Genomic DNA, 20,893 nt, shown 5'->3' on the forward strand with positions numbered 1-20,893 from the left:
TCACCACTGGGGAGACAAAGGCGGTCCAGCCGTGGTGCTGGCCACCCACCCCCTCGTGTGCCCTACCGGCCTTCATAGGTGCTCGCTAACAGCACTTGCCCCGTAAGTCTGTTAAGGCTATACGGGGGATCTTTGTGTTCGTGTGTGTTCGTCACCATGGGGGTGCGGTTGTGAGCTGGGTGGGTGCGAGTGAGCGAGTGCGTGAGTGAGTGAGCGTTCAGCAATCACACCGTGTGGCTTGAAAAGGAAAACAAAAAGGGCGATTGCCCGAAACGTCGCCTATTAGAAATACATTTCTATTTTCCTTTTAAGGCCGACGCATTATTTTTGACGAACGCGTTGAGTTGTTGTTGGTGGTGGTGGTGGTGATCATACCACCATCACCATCAGCACCGAATAATTAGTTTCATATTAACATTAAAAAATTAATAAAGCCACGCTGTGGCCTTCGGGCACGGCTAACCGGATTGTGTGGTATTGACGACGATCAGCGACAGAGACATCTCAGTCGAAAAGCTCCGTTGGGGGGCGGGGAGGTGTGGGGTGGGGGGTGGTGGGGGGGCATGGTGGTGTTGGGGCGTGGTGGTGTGGTGGGGGTGGTGGGGGTAGTGTGGTGGGGGTGGTGGGGGTGGTGTGGTGTGGTGGGGGTGGTGCGGTGTGGTGGGGGTGGTGTGGTGGGGGTGGTGCGGTGTGGTGGGGGTGGTGGGGGGTGGTGGGGGGCATGGTGGTGTTGGGGTGTGGTGGTGTGGTTGGGGTGGTGCGGTGGGGGTGGGGGTGGTGGGGGGCATGGTGGTGTAGGTGGTGGTGGTGTGGTGGGGGTGGTGCGGTAGGGGTGGGGGTGGGGGGTGGTGGGGGGCATGGTGGTGGGGGTGGTGGTGGGGGTGGGGGGTGGTGGGGGGCATGGTGGTGTTGGGGTGTGGTGGTGTGGTGGGGATGGATGTGGTGGGGGTAGTGGGGGTGATGTGGTGGGGGTGGTGGGGGTGGGGGCAGGACTCTGGAAAGGCGACGGTGAATCGGCCGAGAGGCGACCGCAACGCCGTCAAAGAATCTCGCGATCGGTTACATCGCCACCAACTAGCTACTCATTTGAGGCTGAGTCGACCTAGGCGAGCGGGAATCGAACTCTGGCGGCCTAGTTGGTAGCAGAGCTCGCTAACCACACACAGTCGCTGGATCGCTGCGTCTCGCTCCGATACCAGCCGATCCCTAAAGACGCCGACTCGGATTCCGAAAGTTGACAGTCTCCCCAAAGCAGCGGTTTTACTGAGTCAAAAGGGGATTCCAGTGGCTGGTGCAGCATAGCGGTGTTTTTTTGTTCAATAAAACGCTCATTATGTATAAACACGCGGTGACCTGTTGAAACACCAATGGTTGTTTGGCCATGGAGAGATGGGGGATTTTTTTAATGTTAATTTTAAAAATGACATTTCTGAAACATTTAAGACGTAAATGTCTGCATTAGTAATTCACAATTTTAGAGAGTCTCACTTATCGCAACAAATCCATGGGGGACACCCACACCACGATCTGCAGAAACGGTCCGTGTACGTGAAGTGCATGTACCGTGTGGTATTAACATTCACAGTTGTTCTCGCGATTGAATTCACGATTTAAATACAATTCCAAAGACTAGGACCGCTGTTGACGACAACGTGTGTAATTCGACAGTGTTAATGCCAATGCCGATGAGCTGAGTGACTGAACGTGCTTATGAGATCTACCTGCACAGTACACCACTGTCAACGCAGTCCATTTATTTTGTTCAAATAAAAGCCACTCAGAGTGGTTAATGTCCATTCCTCCTTAATTAGCAGTCCATTGTCAGTGCAGTCGTTCAGGCCCTCACCTGTTCAAGCTCTCACCTGTTCAGGCTCTCACCTGTCCAGGCTATATCATCTGTTCAGGTTATCACCTGTTCAGGTTATGGCGACCGAGTGACTTTGAGATCTGACTCCACGTCTCCGAGTTCTCGATCGATGATTGCGTCCGACTTATGGAATATGCGCGCTATGGAGTGTGTATTGCTATTATTAGTAATAGTAGTATTAGTAGTATTATTATTCAGACTGCCTGGAGATTTGAGACGTTCGCCTGACATTTTAAGTTGCCCCTTAATCCGTTTGGAAATGTTCGAGGAACGTTGAAGTATGAATCCAAATCAGAACCAGGAGTCTAATAACCTAATAATGTTTCGCCCTTTATTAAATGTTCAAGAACTATTTGGCATCACCAATAACAGCGGCGGAAAAGCCCTACATAGACCGGGCTGCCCCAATATAATTTTTTGTTCGCGATACGATATCCATTTTTACAGTTTTTGCAGTTGGCTTTTAGTTGTTATTGTTGTTGCATGAAATAGATTTTGTGCTTTGCTGTAAAAAAACATAGAACTTAATATGCCTTTAAAAAAAGTTCATCAACTGAACTTAATATAAAACGACTGCGATTGTTTTTTTTCTGGACCAAAACATTTAAACTTAAACCACTCGTAACGAACGTACTCTTCGCAACACAACAAGTTATTTATTTGCACGAATTCGCATTGCCGCTATTTATTTAACAGCTTTAGTTTTTTTTGTTATTTCCGAAAGAAAAATAAAATAGTGTATGCGAGTAGCTATGACTGGCACGCGAAGGGCGTGTGGGTGGCCAACACCACGCCCGGCCGCCTTTGTCTCCCCAGTGCTGATTGTTGACACACCGCACCAGGTACTCATTTCTCCACTCTTATTGGTCGTGAGCGGGAATCGAACTCGGGTCGCCGGGTTCGCAGTGCAACGCGCAAACGGCTGCGCCAATGCTCCCCCCAATGAGACACAGCAGACACATCTGACACACTCACCACAAAGACAAAGATAAATATCCTCCCGTATAGCCTTCACAAACTTTTTGGGCAAGTTCTGCTCGCGAGTAGCACCTATGAGGGCCGGCACAGCACACGAGGGGGTGGGTGGCCAACATCACGCCCGGCCGCCTTTGTCTTCCTAGTGGCGATGTTTTCAAACCGCACCGGGTATTCATTTGAGGCTGAGTCTACCTAGGGGAGTCCCAGGAGCGGTTCAGATAATCGTCACTGATTTTGGCTGTGAGCGGGAATCGAACTCGGGTCGCTCCTCAGACACACACACACAGAGACACACTCACACGCACAGAGACACACACAGAGACACACGCACAGAGACACACTCACACGCACAAAGACACAACAACAACAACCGCCATTCGCCATTAAGTGGCGGTGACGTCACCACGACGCTTGTGCCAGGCCATGTGCACCTTGAGGCCACGTGAAGTGTCGAACGCCCGCTGGCAGGATGTCACGGGGCAGACCCAGCAGGTGTCACGTGTCGACTGACTGAGATGACCGAGACGACTGGCTGATGCACCACCTGTGCCCCCTACTGTGCCAACTTGCTGTGCTGTAGCCACCCGACACTCACACGCACAGACACACTCACACGCACACACTCACGACCAAGCTCGTCCCTGCTCATTATCGGAGCCCAGGGCCATGTTCTCAGAGGAATCACGGAGTGTTCCCACAGGGTCAGCGAGATGCCGCGCGGCTGCAGAGTCGCAACATCAAATGCGTCCTCACGTTCCGTCCTCTGCCAAACAGAAGCCAGAGGTTGTTTCTTTTTTTACAATTCTGGGAAGCGCCGAGGCTGTCGACGTTGGGACGGAGTGTTGAGTGGACTTGCCCGCCTCGCCGAAGCGCACCTGTGCTGTGCGTTGTTTTTTTTATATTTTCCCACCTCCACCCCACCACGCCCCCCCCCCCGCCCGCCCCAATTTGGAAAAGAAGCAAAAACTTAAAGGTAAAAAAACTAAAACCCAAACATAATTGGGTGATTCCCCCCGCACCCACGGGCGTGTGTGTGGCAGGTTGGATGAAATGCGGGGCGCGCAAATAGGATCGACGGCTCACGAAGCGGGGAGGGGGGTAGAAAAAAAATCTGCAAATCTTGACGAAAGCCAAGCGCGAGTCGTTCAGACTGCCACGGAATGGAATATAATGGCCCAGAGATACACCCCTGACCGCGCCACCGTCAACCAAAACTCGACCACCGCGCCTACCAATTTGAAATCTAAGTTGTCTTGTGGTTGTTGTTGTTTGACTTGCATCCCACTGGGATTTTTGCACACAGTGTTGGTGTACGGTGCTTTTTCTGCAATATTTTGCTGTCTTTTCTTGGATTTTCTGTTTGCACATAGTCACTTTAAGATGTTTTCTTGTTCATGTTTTTGTTTTTTTGTTTGTTGCGGTTGCAGCCGATTCAAGAGCCGAATGGCTCACAGGGCTATACCTAATACATGAAACTTGAAACTTGACTCGTCATTCGAACACAAATGAATGCCTTGCATGCTGCACGCGCCCGATAATTGTGAAACACGCTCGCCTGCGTGGCGCGCGATGGTAATTAACAGCGCGATGACCAGTAGTGGGGCATTTCTGCAGTAAACAAAACAATAATGGTTTTTTTTCGATCGTCTAAGGGCCATTTCAGATAACGTGTGGATTTTCGGATCATTTACATGACGTGTATAAATCCACGTGTCTGCGTGCTAACGGAAGTGACGTCATCAGACGCCACGTGACGCCACCTTTGTGTCGAAAAAAATCAGAGGGGTCACGTGATTATCCAAGTTGATGTCTTTCCACGTTGCGTTGAACTTTCTGGTCAATCCGAAAGAAAATATTCGCTTCCGAACCGTCTGAAAAGGAGTGTTGATGTCTCTGCCAGAGTTTTGGATTCTTCAGAAGGATAAACAAATTAACCCGTAAAAACAAAGTTTTTCACTATAAATCCTTTATATGCGTGGCATCGGTTTTATTTTATTATTCATTTCTGTTTTTCTTGAGTAAGAGTTTCATTTTATCACATTGGTATTTAAAATTGAATATGAAAATTTTTTTTTCCTAAAAAGTGGAAAATTTTGGAAATTTTTTGTCACGAAAATAAATTGTCACGCACAACGAGTCTGTGTGCAAAATGTCAGCTCGATTGGATCACGGGAAGTGGGTTAAAAAACGACCGAAAGATTTGCACGGTCGTAAGCGCGCAAGCAAGCAAGCAAGTGAACTTAATATAAAGGATTTAAAAACAAATCAGGAACACATCCCGAATACATATCCGATTTTATTGGACGTTATATATCCAGTAATATCTTTATGTGACTAGCAATAGTAATACGTTAATACGATTCATAAATGCAAATAAAGCTACAGTTGTATAAACGCCCACTGACAGTAGCTTTTCGAGTAGCCCTGCCAAATATTGCACAAATATAATTACAAATAGCGTCATGCCAAACGCGAACCGGTTTGCGCGTTGTGAATCATAGTTCGTTATGTTTGTCGAATTTAATTCACTGCCACAAAGTCACGCGGAGGTGGCTTCGTTGGACGCTGGGGCTGCCTGTGAACCAACACTGCGGCGAGGGGTTGGTGGTGATTCATCGCACGCACGCACGCACAGATGGTGTTGCGAAACTCATCTGTGTGTGCGTACCCCTGGCTCGCCAGGAGAAGGGCGGCACGGCATAAATGTGGATTCCATCTGTATGGGATAGAGTGTTTCCCTGTCACGCGCGCCTGTGGGTTTTCTCTGGGTACTTCGGTTTCTGGCCACGTTCATTGACTCAAACAATCAACCCAAATGGCCAAACCATCTGGATTTAGGGCTCTTCCACTCATCTTTCTCTGGGTTCTTTCACCATCTTTCGATAACCACCTCGGAGTAAAATTTTGTCCATTTCTCAATAAAACGTATATCATTCTGAGTTTAGCAGATAAAATAATTATTTAAAAGATAGTTGTTTCAGTGAGTGCATTATATCTGAGCTGCATTTTTGCCCGTGTTTTTTTGTATTATTATTGTAAAATCCCGTGGTATATGCCCTGCGTGTAGCGTTATGTACAGACGCCAATTGCATTGTACCGTGATGTAAAGTTTGTTGCATGTGGGATTTCAGGCCAATTTGAGAAGTAGGCCTGTGATTCTGGAACATAATAACATCAGCTTTGACATTAGAAACTAAAACTAAACTCTTTCTTGATTTGAAGCTTTCGTGACTGCAGGAATCCATACTCTTTGGTTCTTTCAGTAAAGTCACGTACTGTAGTTAGAAATAAAATAAACTATCTTTATTTTACCAGGTGAGGCCCACTGAGCTGTACAAAAGCTACCTGGCCACAAATGATAGCTCAACGAAGCGGCTTATCACGTGCACATTTATAGCAGCCAAATACTCTAAATGCATGCGGATTCTAAATGTGCAGGGAAACCAGCGAGAAAAATACACGTGACCACGGGGAGAGATATGCAAACTCCAAATATACAGCAGCAGGCGTCAGGGTCGGGATCGGGATCGGGATCGAACCCACGACCTCCTGTATACCAGGCGAGGGAGTTAACATCTCCTAGCCACCGTGATGATGATGACGAGAGAAAGAGACGCAAACTCCAAATATACAGCAGCAGGCGTCAGGGTCGGGATCGAACCAACGACCTGCTGTATACCAGGCGAGGGAGTTAACACCTCCTAGCCACCGTGATTATGATGATGAGAGAGAGAGACGCAAACTCCAAATATACAGCACCAGGCGTCAGGGTCGGGATCGAAACCACGACCTCCTGTATACCAGGCGAGCGAGTTAACATCTCCTAGCCACCGTGATGATGATGACAAGAGAGAGAGACGCAAACTCCAAATATACAGCACCAGGCGTCAGGGTCGGGACCGAAACCACGACCTCCTGTATACCAGGCGAGGGAGTTAACATCTCCCCACCGTGGCGCCCCTATGTCAGCACCATCATCATCATCAGCCATGGCCAATCCACTGCTGGATGAAGGCCTCCCCTCCCACAAACCGCCACCAACTTCACGAACCTGCAATCTAAATAATACATCTCGCAATGGCATTGGAATTATGGAAATACTTTAAATGTACAATGAATCAGGCTCTGCGCATTATACAATCACGAGAAATAACGTGGATATCAAAATCACGCACGTACACACATCCAAATGCGTAAATGATAATGATGATAATAAAATCCACACTTTATATGTAAATATGTATTGGAGAGATGGTGGATATTGGAGGAGCTCCATGTCTGAGATAAAGCAAAATCACGCGCTTTTATCGCCGCCTACTGCCAATATTGAGGTACTCGCTGCCTTTGTCTGTACTGACCAGCGTGGAGAAGTATGGTCAAACCCTGCCACGCTCCGTACGGCAATGACAATCAACTGCCTTCGTGCATTGACAAAGGGTTTTTTTCGACTTTTCCTCGGCTCATCAGCGGCGCATGCCTGGTTGAACGAATGCCACTGGGTGTTGTTGTGATGTTTAACAGGCAAGGACGCGAAATGCACTTAAGCGAAATAACATGATGAAGCTCATGCTGCTGCTGATGATGAGCTGTGTATGTATGTTGAACTTCTTTCGAACCCTACGTAGCCAACCGTGCTAATCGGAGGTGCCCTTATAACTGTGCTGATGATGATACCTCTGATGAGAATGCCTCTGCAATTGCTGCTACTGACACACCGAGACACACACACAGACAGACACACATACACATAGAGACACACACACACAGACACACACACAGACACACACACAGACACACACACAGACACACACACACACACAGACACACACACAGACACACACTCACACAGACACACACACACAGACACACACACACAGACACACACACACACAGACACACACACAGACACACACACAGACACACACACAGACACACACACACAGACACACACACACAGACACACACACACACAGACACACACACACAGACACACACACACAAACAGACACACACACAGACACACACACAGACACACACTCACACAGACACACACACACAAACTGACACACAGACACACACAGACACACACACACGTCTGCATCTCCTCGCGCTGGCTGCACGGACCCCAGGCGCCCCGAGGCCACGTGGTGGCAGATGCCGGGCGAGATGATGCGGCGGGGCGCTTCATCAGCCCGGGCAGAGCGCGCGCCGGGGGGCGGGGGGGGCACAGTGAAGACTCCTGTAGCCCGCAGTCACCATTCATCAAAGTGCGGTAGCGCTGGGGAGGGGTAGGAGGGGTAGGAGGGGCGGTGGGGAGGGGTAGGAGGGGCGGGGGGAGAGGGGCAGGAGGGGCGGGGGGAGAGGGGCAGGAGGGGCGGGGGAGAGGGAAGGGGAGGGGTGGTAGGGTGGGGGAGGGAGTTTGTGTGTCTGGGAGTTGTAGGTCGACTCAGCCTCAAATGAGTAGCTGGTACGGTGTGTAAACATCGCCACTGGGGAGACAAAGGCGGCCGGGCGTGGTTTTGGCCACCCACCCCCTCGTGTGCGGTGCCGGCCTTCATAGGTGGTGCTCGCTAACAGCACTTGCCCCAACAGTCTGTTACAGGCTACACGGGGGGATCTTTGTCATTTGTTTGTAGGTCGACTCAGCGTCAAATGAGTACCACGCCTGGGGCGGTGTGCAGTAAACATCGCCACTGGGGAGACAAAGGCGGCCGGGCGTGGTATCGGCCACCCACCCTTTTCGTGTCCAGTGCCAGCCCTTTACATGTGCTCGCTAAAAACACTTGCCCCCAACACAGTGAGTCTATACGGGGGAGCTTTGTCTTTGTAACTGCACGTGTCTGTAGCGTACGCCCGTCTCTGGATTCCTCCGTGTCTTTGTCTTTGCGCGGTGTAGCGGCTAAGGCGGCCGCACTGCGATTACCAGCGACGAATCGTCTGAATTCGCCTTGGGTCTCCCCGAGCCTCGACTCAGCCTTTGATGGGTACCCGGGCGTGGTGCGTAAATCATCAGCGACTGAGGAAACAAAGGCGGACGGGCGTGGTGACTGACCACCCACCCCCCCTCGCGTGCCGCGTTGCACCCTGATAGCCGCTCGCTAATAGCACGTGTCCCGACAGCATGCGCACAGGGGGAAGAGATTGTCTCTGTTGATGTGTCCGCAACCTGTGTGTATGCGTGTGTCGCTGCGCGTGTCGTCACAGTTGGGTGTGTGCGTCCGTGCGTTTATCTGCGTCTGTGCTGGGGAAGTCGAAAGCGGGGAACGAATCCGCCGCAATGTTTCGCGACAGCAAGCCTGCGCGCTACTGACACGCGCGCGCATCGCGAAAGGCCACTGTAAAGTTCAGTTAGTTTTAATTAAACTTTTTGCTTCGTGAGTGTGTGACAGCGCGCGAGACTGTGGCACGGGGAGAGGCAGGAGCTGCGTTCGAGACTCGTGCTCACACACGCACGCGCGCGTACCAGGGATGTGCTCCCGAATTTGGGATGAATCTGACAAAATCCGAAAAATCTGACTCAGGTTTAAAATTTGTGACGAATCTGTCAAAATCCGAAAAATTCACTCAGATCTAAAATTTAGGATTAATCTGACAAAATCTGAAAAAACAGGCTCAGGTTGAAAATTTTTGATTAATCTGACAAAATCAAAAAAATTAGGCTCAGGTTTAAAATTTTGAATTAATCTGATAAAATCCGTAAAATCTGGCTCAGGTTTAAAATTTGTGACGAATCTGACAAAATCCGAAAAATCAGGCTCAGATCTAAAATTTGGGATTGATCTGACAAAATCCGAAAAATCTGGCTCAGGTTTAAAATTTGAGATTAATCTGACAAAATCCCAAAAATCTGGCTCAGGTTTAAAATTTGGGATGAATCTGGCAAAATCAGAAAAATCAGGCTATGATTTAAAATTTCGGACGTTCCAAAATGTTTTAGTTTTTTCTCGGATTGATTGAGAATCCGGAACTGACGGCCCTAGTATGCTGGACATCTGCGAAATAAAGGGCTTCATAGCTCATCAGATTCCTCCAGGATAAATAAAGGTTCTGAATAAAATAAATACAGATTTTGACATAATGGGAATTATGCGAAATTCCGTCAAAAATACATCTAAAATTGTTATTATTTTTGTTCAAAAACTCCAAATGTTTATTAACATCTGAACCCCATCCCTATCACACATGACATGTGCCGAATGCTGCCATATATGTCGCATAATTCCATGGTACAGTATAACCTTGTACTTGTACTTTCCAAATCTTGTACTTTGTCTACCAAAGCCTTGCTCTGGAAGTAAATCAACTTCTGATTCTGATCTCTCTTTCAATGGAAACTCCTGTTCAATTGAGCTGTCAATTGCGGATTGTAAATAAATTATTTATCCCAACTGTGCCATAATACCCAGCCAAGTGGTTCGCAATCGGAAGGTCGTGAGTTGAAATCCTGGTTGAGCGTTGACTCAGCCTATCATCCCGCCAGGGTCGATAAAATGACTACAATTTTCTGATAAGTAAAAAGTTAATATACTCGCCCCCGCCATAAGAATGTGGAATTTCCACCACAAGCTTAGCGGTCTAAACAGGAAATGAGCGCCGTCATTTGAACGGAAAATGACATTTGACTTTTCACTTTGTCCCATCAGAGACGCGTCACGAGACACAGAATCCGTTCAGGTCTCTGGTAGAGCAATGCGGCACCTCCGTGTTCGAGAACGGCACGCGGAAGTGGATTTCATAGGGTTACCTCTGAAGATCGTTTCGAGTGACCTTTGATCAACACAGTTGGGGGGGGGGGCGGCAGAGTAATGGTCGTCGCATGACAGTCAAACTTATCTTTTTTTAATTCTCAGAGCTAGAAATTAGTACATTTAAGTGCAGAACCATAGTTTTGTTGCGATGTATATTTTGTGTGTGCAGTTATTGGTGGTCTGTCGTTTACGACGTTGTAGTCTAACACAGTCAGCACATCTTCCAGGGACCCCAGTTACAATTTCATTACCACCGTTATCTGGTCTTTCCTTTGCCACTCCAATGCCCGGCCTCCTGACCTCCTCCACCCTGGACAAGTTTCCCTCCAATCACAACCTCCAAGTTGCTGCTACTGCTCCACCTTGCACGCCACGTGTTCCCTCCCATCACAACCTCCAAGTTGCTGCTGCTCCACCTTGCACGCCACGTGTTCCCTCCCATCACAACCACCCCGCCCTCAACGTATCCACGATGCCTTCTTATTGCAGTCAATTCTTCACCTTCAAATGTCTTACCGAATCCTTCCGTGTGAGTTATGGCGATTTTTTTGTTATTGCCTAACACGTGGCGCCTTTCTGACACACATTCTGCCACTCAAAGCGCCAGCGTCACATTAGTGTTTGTAATTCCTAGCGCCCCGTGCATGTACGTGTGTGCTCAAAGCACACAAGTTAATTTTTAGAGTCGCTTTCTGGTCCACGCCACACCATAACAAAGACGTCAATCCTGCCTCAAAAATTCCCAGCCTTTAACACCTGATGTTGACAACCTCTTAACTTTTCTCAAAGCGGTTTTTGTAATCCATCAAAGTCCCTACCATGCGAACGCCAAATGTCACGGATCCTCCTCCTCCCTTCTTACAACCCCCTGTCTAAAAATAATTTTATTTTTTACAGGGTCATTCATACTCATAGCATGCTACAGCACTGTACATTAATTTTATATATAACAGCTCTAAATCCCATACTAATATCCGCCATTCGCCACTAAGTGATGGTAACTTCACCACGGCTCTTTTGCCAGTGCACCAAATCCCATATACAGCCAAATAAGAAGGCAAACGAACACCCTCCTACCAAGCAAAATGAAAAAAAAATGTAATAAACAAATTTGGACATTGTACCAGCAACAAAAAAGCACGAACGACAACAAAGTTATCACAAGAGAGAAATGAGTCCATGGGTCAACTACGCATCACGGGCCACAGTTCCAACTTCCCTACCAGGTCAAGAAACCTTCACAGTAGGGGTGGTGGTGGTGGAGTGCCAAAGAATTACGACTCAATTTAGACCAATCGGTCCAATATCTAAAAAGTGATTTTCTACTTTCCGGCGTGGGTGTTCTGCCTGGATTCGTGAAAAGGCCTTCAGTTCCGAATCGAATAAGACGATATGAGTTGATGTATGATGCACGTTCGTGAAACTACTCTTTCGCAAATCCTCGAATTACAGGAAGGTCTCAGAGTACGCGGGCTCAGGGATACGCGGACCCCGCTCATACGTGACCGACTCCCCGGATCCATGCTCGCACTCTGCGACTCGTGCCTTTGCTACACGCACGGGGGCGGGGAGCAGAGGAGTCAAATCACCCCATCACGCGAATGTGGATTTGACGGCGTGTAATCCTATCGCCCGCACAAGAAACGAGCAAAAAACAAATCTAGTGTTCTATCTGACCTGGATGCTACCGGTGATTAGTGAATCATTTATCGTACAGTATCGTACTTTATTAAAACATTTATGTATAGTTACAGTGAGGAAAAAAGTATTTGACCCCCTGCTGATTTTGTACGTTTGCCCACTGACAAAGAAATAATCAGTCTATAGTTTTAATGGTAGGTTTATTTTAACAGTGAAAGACAGAATAACAACAACAACAATCCAGAAAAACGCATGTCAAAAATGGTATAAATTGATTTGCATTTTAATGAGGGAAATAAGTATTTGACCCCCTCTCAATCAGAAAGATTTCTGTCTCCCAGGTGTCTTTTATACAGGTAACGAGCTGAGATTAGGAGCACACTCTTAAAGGGAGTGCTCTTAATCTCAGCTTGTTACCTGTATAAAAGACACCTGTTCACAGAAGCAATCAATCAATCAGATTCCAAACTCTCCACCATGGCTAAGACCAAAGAGCTCTCCAAGGATGACTGTACTTCCCGGTGTGAAGGAGCGGTGGCGCTGTGGGTTGGCACACTGCGCCAGGCCCGGAGAGGTCATAGAGGTCAACAGTCCAGCGGGCAAATGGCCGGTGGGGCCAGTCCATTCCGAGCGCCGGTGGGAGGCCGGTCTGGTTTTTTTTGTTGTATTCAGATATTTTATTAACTCGAATGTGTACGCTTCATTTCTCAGTCACGCTCTCGGTTGGCATTAAGTCCACATATTCGTCAGCCCCAAAGATTCTTCCTCATCGGCACAGTCCCATTTGTTGTTTTGAACCCAGCGCGAAATAGTCCAATTATATCGCACGGCAGAAAAAGTTCACGCGAATATGTCATGTCACAGCGCAAGGTCTAGCGAATTCCACAGCCCGAATTTGAGCCCGGTGCGTTTACAAATGCCCGGTCGCTGATTTTGTGTCACAGTCTGTCAATGCCTCGCTGCGCTATGAACCGAGTTCACCCGAGTACGAGTCCCGGGCACGGCTAACGTGACAATTACTCTGGACACAACAACACCCTCTCAACGTCTTCCACATTCTTCTCACTTTCTACTGGCGCGTGAAATAAAAGCGGCATGGGCCCATCCCCCCCCCCCCGAATAAACCGCCATCCGTGGCGCTCTGAGCGAAGCTCGCGTACAATTCTGGGCTGTCACAGCGATGAAAGAGAAAGATGCGCTCGTGTGATGTGAGTAAAAGCTCCGAGTTAAATGTCAGGCGGACAGGGCCGTCGCGTTAGGAATGGGGCTCTCTCCGTACCACACCTGCGTCACGAGTTCTACGCGTGTCAGCTTTTAATTTGGCTCGGAGTGAAGGTAGTCAAAGGAGACGTTCACTACAGGGACTCCTCTACCTACGAACGAGCTAGGTTCCAGAAGTCTGTTCACAAGTTGATGTGTTCGTAAGTCCAACTTTATTCCTGTCGATTCCAAACATGTTGTACGGCATGTACACTAAACACGGGGAATGGCTTTAAAAGTTGTATAAGCTCCTGTAGATGTAGATGCCACTGGTTCTTCACGTTCTGCAGATGTAGATGCCACTGGTTCTTCGCGTTCTGCAGATGTAGATGCCACTGTTTTTTTACGTTCTGTAGATGTAGATGCCACTGGTTCTTCACGTTCTGCAGATGTAGATGCCACTGGTTCTTCGCGTTCTGTAGATGTAGATGCTACTGGTTCTTCACGTTCTGCAGATGTAGATGCTACTGGTTCTTCACGTTCTGCAGATGTAGATGCTACTGGTTCTTCACGTTCTGCAGATGTAGATGCCACTGGTTCTTCATGTTCTGCAGATGTAGATGCCACTGGTTCTTCGCGTTCTGCAGATGTAGATGCTACTGGTTCTTCACGTTCTGCAGATGTAGATGCTCCTGGTTCTTCGCGTTCTGCAGATGTAGATGCCACTGGTTCTTCACGTTCTGTGGATGTAAATGCCACTGGTTCTTCACGTTCTGCAGATGTAGATGCCACTGGTTCTTCGTGTTCTGCAGATGTAGATGCCACCACCTCCATCTATTGTGCAGCGGTTGAACTTACGACACTCGGTCCGAATAGGAAAATGGACATACGGACAAGTTTGTTCGTATCTCTGAAAGTTCGTAAGTCGCAAATGTTCGTAAGTAAGGAGTCTCTAAATCTGTCGCCTGATGAAGCTAGTTGTAATTACTGGCGAAACGTCGTACTCAGATTGTAAATGTTGTGGCTTGGCTCTCCAACACACCGGCGTGCTGTACTCGTGACGAATTGGCACGTTCTGTTTACGCGACAACCCTTGCTAGTTGTCTGTGTCGGGTGGTGGCGGGTTTTAACGACACATTTATATATTTACGCGATCTAACCCTAAACAAAACCTCTATTATAGAGGACTCCGGGTTATCGCGTTATCGTTTTCGTGATACAATATCAAATTTCGCCCCGTATTGCGATTATCGTAATATCAGCTGTCCGTAACTTTTAGATTTTTTTTCAGTTATTTGCTCGTCTGCTTAAAAGAGAGGTGCCTTGCCTACAACATCTGGTAGTTCACCAACATTAATTCAAGCAAATCTGACCCTGCTGATTAGACGCTAAAGGTCGAAACCGGTCCGGAGTTTGCTTGTGCTGAATCAATGCGGCTGAAATGATGCACCCAGACAATGCCGTGGGGCCGATGGCTTGTGTAATAAACAAATATTTGAAATATATATATTTTTGGTGATCGATAATCAAGTTTTCGTGATAGCGATGTCTTAACTTTTAATCAGCGCTCTCCACTTCACCCGGAGCCCACACGCAGCCCTATAGTGGACATCCTTGGAAAGGATCTTTATAGCTCATCGGATTCCTCCAGCATAAATACATATTCTGATATTGCTCTAAGTTTTTCTTTACCAATCATCGTGTGCGTGTAGCGTGTGACAACTTAAGGTAAACGTGGAAAATTTGGACCGGAGTAAGTCACAAGGCCTGGAGTTTAGTTTGACAAACCCTTGCATAATGAGTGCAAAACAAATACAAAGATCCCCCTTATAGCCTTAAGAGATTAATCTTCTTGGTTCTTTCGGTAAAGTCACGTAGAAGGGAAATAATAAAATAATGAAATAAAACACAATAAAATAATATAATAACAATATAATAAAATAATATTATAATATAATAAAATAATATAATAAAATAATATAATAGATTGTTGGAGCAAGTGCTATTAGCGAGCACCTATGAAGGCCGGCACGGCACACGAGGGGGTGGGTGGCCAGCACCACGCCCGACTGCCTTTATCTCCCCAATGGCGATATTTGCACACCGCATCAGGTACTCATTTGAGGCTGAGTCAACCTAGGGGAGGCCCAAGGACCGATTCGCATAATCGTCACTGGTGTTGCCCGTGAGAGGGAATCGAACTCGGGTCGCCGGGTTCGTAGCACAGTGCGCTAACCGCTACACGATTGCTGTGCGTGTGTGTGTGTGAGTTCATCACACACACACAGTGAGTTCATTACACACACACAGTGCTGCCCTTGTAGTAAGCACGTTCTGTCCCTGTTCTATTATTCATCACAACCCGTCCCATCCCTTCATCTCTACACAGCCGCTCTCACGCCGTAGCATCCTTAACAACTGTTAAGACCACGTTTTCGCGCCATATGCCTGACATTTTGTTCCATTAAAGAAGAAATGAAAGGCGTAGCCCTGCAATTTCTTGGCCACGCCACTGTCAGCCGGAAGAGCCACCACGAGAGCGAACTCTTACAGGGTGCTTGGCCTACTCTTCCACGTTGAACACACCGTATTGGATGAGGTGGGCGTACCCAGACTTTATCTCACCGCAAGCGACCTCCCCATCGACTGACTGTGATGATGATTAGTTTGACAAACTCTTGCATAATGAGTGCAAAAAAATACAAAGATCCCCCGTATAGCCTTAAGAGACTGTTGGAGCAAGTGCTGTTAGCGAGCACCTATGAAGGCCGGCACGGCACACGAGGGGGTGGGTGGCTGGAAACCACGCCCGGCCGCCTTTGTTTCCCCATTGGCGATGTTTACTACACGTCGCATTAGGTACTCATTTGAGGCTGAGTCGACCTAGGGGGAGACATCGGCGGAGGGATTTGTAATCGCAACCGGCCACCTCTGGTTTGCAAGTCCAACCATTGCGGGCGCCACGAGATGTGAGATGTTAACTGCCTCGCGTGGTATACAGGAGGTCGTGAAATCGATCTCGACCCCACGTGTGTATATTCGGAGTGTGCGTGTCTCTCTCTCTTTCTCCGTGGTCGCCTGGATTTTTCTTCGGGCCCTCCGGGTTTTCCCTCCACATTTAGAATCAACATCAGGCGTTGTAGAGTATTCGGCTGCTATATATTTCCACGTGACGAGCCACTTCGTCGAGCCAGGTCGCTTCTGAGACAGAGCGATTGTAGCTCAGTGGGCCTTACCTGGTCAAATAAAAATATATATTGATAGTTTAGTAGTAGGTTTTTACCCTCTAACTGGTACAAAACTGACACCTTTATACAAGGCATCATGTTTGCAATAACCGCAACACAAGCAGTCAAAATGCAAACAAAAAGAAAGAAATAACTCTGATAATGGTAATTACCATCATCAGAGTTGTTTCTTTTTGTATAAAGGTGTACCAGTTTAAAGGGTAAAACCCTACTACTATATTTTGCCACTGGTAAAGGAGGTCTCATAGTGTAAATTGATAGTTTAGTTTACTGATGTCAGGGTTTCCACAACTACAATCTTTGCTACCCCCCCCCCCCCAACACGCGTTTAGAAATGTAACTCCTCCCCGTTCAAACGAACTCGTTCCACGCCGCACGCGCCCGATGATTGTTAAACGCGTCCCGCGTGACGCGCAAAACAACTGACGCTATAAGTGGCACGCGGAACACGCGTACACACAGAGACACACACGTGGAACACGTGTACACACATAGACACACACGCGTAGCACGTACACACACACACACGTGGAACACGTGTACACACAAACACGTGGAACACGTCTACACACACACACGTAGAACACGTGTACACACATACACACACGTGGAGCACGTACACACAAACACGTGGAACACGTCTACACACACACACGCGGAACACGTGTACACACAAACACGTGGAACACGTCTACACACACACACGTGGGACACGTGTACACACATACACACACACGTGGAGCACGTACACACACACACGTGGGACACGTGTACACACACTCACGTGGAGCACGTACACACACACACGCGGAGCACGTACACACAGAATTACACGGGGAATACGCGTACACGCACACACATGTGGAACACGTGTACACACACGTGGAACATGTGTACACACACACACGTGGAACACGCGTACACACACACACGTCGAACACACGTACACACACACGTGTAACACGTGTACACACACACACACGTGGAACACGTGTACACACATAGACACACACGCGGAACACGCACACACACACGTGGACACGTGTACACACACACTCATACACGTGGAACATGTGTACACACACACACATGTTGAACACGCGTACACACATACACGTGTAACACGTGTACACACACAATATTCATTTGAATCTGCTCTACGAACGCAGAAACACTTAATGCCGAAACAGGGTCAGAGCTTTGCCTGCGCGTTGAACTAATCTTGCGGAATTGATACACGGTCAGAAGCAGGGACGTGTGGCTGATGCGATGTGTAAAAAAAAAAAAAAACGACTTGGAGGGACAGATATGGGTGGGAGGTGCATTGTCTGTCTGTTTCGTTGTTTTGTTACCAAGGCGCGGAGCGTTTCATGTCGCCACAACCGCCCGCATTGAGCGATGTCTGTTTTCATTAAGCGGAGTGCTTTGTCACAGGCGTCAGGGCCGAGAGGACATTGCACAGGCAGGACGGAATCCAGCATCTACTACTACTACCACCACCGTGCGTGCTGCTACAGGATCATACCCCGGTGTACTGTTGTGCGCTATTCATTACAACGAAGATCCTCCGTATAGGCTTTACTAGACTGTTGGGGCAAATGATGTTAGGCCGACAAGGCACACGAGGGGGTGGTTGGCCAGCACCACGCTGTGACGCCTTTGTCTCCCTGGTGGCGATGTTTATACACCGCTACACCAGGTACTCATTGTAGGGCTGAGTCGACCTAGGGGAGGCCCCAGGACCGGTTCATAAAATCGTCACAGGTGTTGTTCGTGAGCGGGGATTCGAACCCGGGTTGCTGGGTTGGTAGCGCAGCGCGCTAAGCGCTACACTACCGCACACACACGCGCGCAATTATAACGCATGAAACGAAACTCTAATTGGCCAAACTTCCTCAAGCGCACACCAGTCCTGAACAATAATTTGCGGAGTTCTGAGTAATAAGGAGCACAAACACACGCGCACAACAGTGACGGAGGATGATCGCTGTGCTGTTACGTTTAGTTTGTGCATTGTGGAAGTGCCCCCGGTATTACAGTGAGCGTGCGTGAGTGCGTGTGTGAGTGCGTGAGTAAGTGCGTGAGTCCGTGTGTGAGTGCGTGCGTGTGTGAGTGCGTGTGTAGTGCGTGTAGTGAGTGTGTGAGTGCGTGAGTGCGTGCGTGAGTGCGTGTGTGAGTGAGTGTGTGAGTGCGTGAGTCCGTGTGTGAGTGAGTGTGTGAGTGCGTGAGTCCGTGTGTAAGTGCGTGTGTGAGTGCGTGAGTGCGTGAGTGCGTGCGTGAGTGCGTGTGTGAGTGAGTGTGTGAGTGCGTGTGTGAGGGCGTGCGTGCGTGAGTGCGTGAGTGTGTAAGTGTGTAAGTGCGTGTGTCAGTGTGTGTGTGAGTGCGTGTGTGCGTCCGTGTGTGAGTGCGTGAGTGAGTGCGTGTCCGTGTGTGAGTGTGTGAGTGCGTAAGTGCGTGTGTGAGTGAGTGCGTGTGTGAGTGCGTGTGCGAGTGAGTGCGTGTGTGAGTGTGTGTGCGTGAGTGCGTGTGCGTGAGTGCGTATGTGAGTGCGTCTGTGTGTGTGCAGGAGCGGTGGTGTCGCCGTTAGCGCTACGAACCCGGCGACACGGGTTCGATTCCCCGCTCACGGCCAACGCCAGTGACGATTATCTGAATCGGTCCTGGCCCACCCCTAGGTCGACTCAGCCGCAAATGAGTAGCTAATGCGGTGTGTAAACATCGCAACTGGGGAGACAAAGGCGGTCGGGCGTGGTGCTGGCCACCCAGCCCCTCGTGTACCGTTCCTGGCCTTCATAGGTGCACGCTAACAGCACTTGCCCCTACAGTATGTTAAGGTTATACGGGGGATCTTTGTCTTTGTGGACTCAGCCTCAAATCAGTACCTGGTGCGATAGTAACATGTCCACTGGGGAGACAAAGGCGGCCGGGCGTGGAGTATGCATGTATATGCTGTATGTTGAACTTCTTTCGCACAGTACGTAGCCAACCGTGCTACTAGGAGGTGCTGGTGGGAGGTGCTGACCACCCACCCCCTCGTGTGTCGTTCCGGCCTTCATAGGTGCACGCTCACAGCACTTGCCCCAACAGTCTGTAAAGGCTACACGGCGGCAGGGGTCTTGGGAGTGCCCTGGTATTACAGGGAGCATGTGAGTACATGTGCTTGCATGTGTATGTATGTATGTAGGTTATCGCGTGTGTGTTCACGTGTGTGTGTGTATGACCCTAAACGCGTGACAATTATACCACAAATGTTCCACATGAAAAGGCGCCGCTCGCTGGAACTCTTAATGCTGCCCTGATAGCAATCAATAGCTGCCATTCCTCAGCTGTACCCATCCCCTCGCCGCCCGTGATGAATTGTGAAAGTTAATGGTGGCTGAGCAAAATTCTTTGGGGTCATAGTTGATGTATGGGGGCTGCCACGCGTTGGCTTTTTCAAATTCGTCGAATGCCACGGACAAGATTCATCGCTTTTAGCCGTACACCGCGCCCGTGGCATACCGTACCTAGGGTTCATGTACTCGGACAGGTAAGATAACGCCCAGCCATCACTTACAGAGGTAAAAAAAAAACACACACACACACAACGCATAAATAAAAAAAAGTTGACCGTTTTAATTGTGCTTTTAAAAATTAAAGTCATTCTTGGGCAGGTAAGCCTCGCTCTGCCTGTGACCGAATCGCTGTCGGATCTGCGGAGCTGAGCAGGTTTGATCCTGCACAGAGCCGGGATGCGATGCCACGGTGTACACAATGCACGCGCTCCAGGCGCTGTGAAGCAGTGCAGCAAAGTGCAGCGACATCCAATGTTGTGCCACACTCCCGTTCCTAATCTAAAGCGACCTATAATAAATGTTTTATTTGACCAGGTAAGGCCCACCGAGACAAACAGCTCTGTTTCAGAAGCGACCTGGCCACAGATGATAGCTCGGCGAAGTGGATTATCATCACGTGGACATTTATAGCGGCCAAATACTCCAAAGATGCACGCTGATTGTGCGCACGTTCGTGTGGAGGGGAAACAATTTAACCCGTAAAAACTAAGTTTTTCACTATAAATCCTTAATATGCGTGGCATCGGTTTTATTTTATTATTCATTTCTGTTTTTCTTGAGTAAGTTTCATTTTTATTACATTGGTATTTTAAATTAAATATGAAAAAAAAATCCAAAAAAGTGGAAAATTTTTGAAATTTTTTTTCACTAATATTA

This window comes from Lethenteron reissneri, chromosome 43, assembly GCF_015708825.2.
Source record: "Lethenteron reissneri isolate LAM-NWPU_2019-01 chromosome 43, ASM1570882v1, whole genome shotgun sequence".
NCBI classification, from domain to species: domain Eukaryota; kingdom Metazoa; phylum Chordata; class Hyperoartia; order Petromyzontiformes; family Petromyzontidae; genus Lethenteron; species Lethenteron reissneri.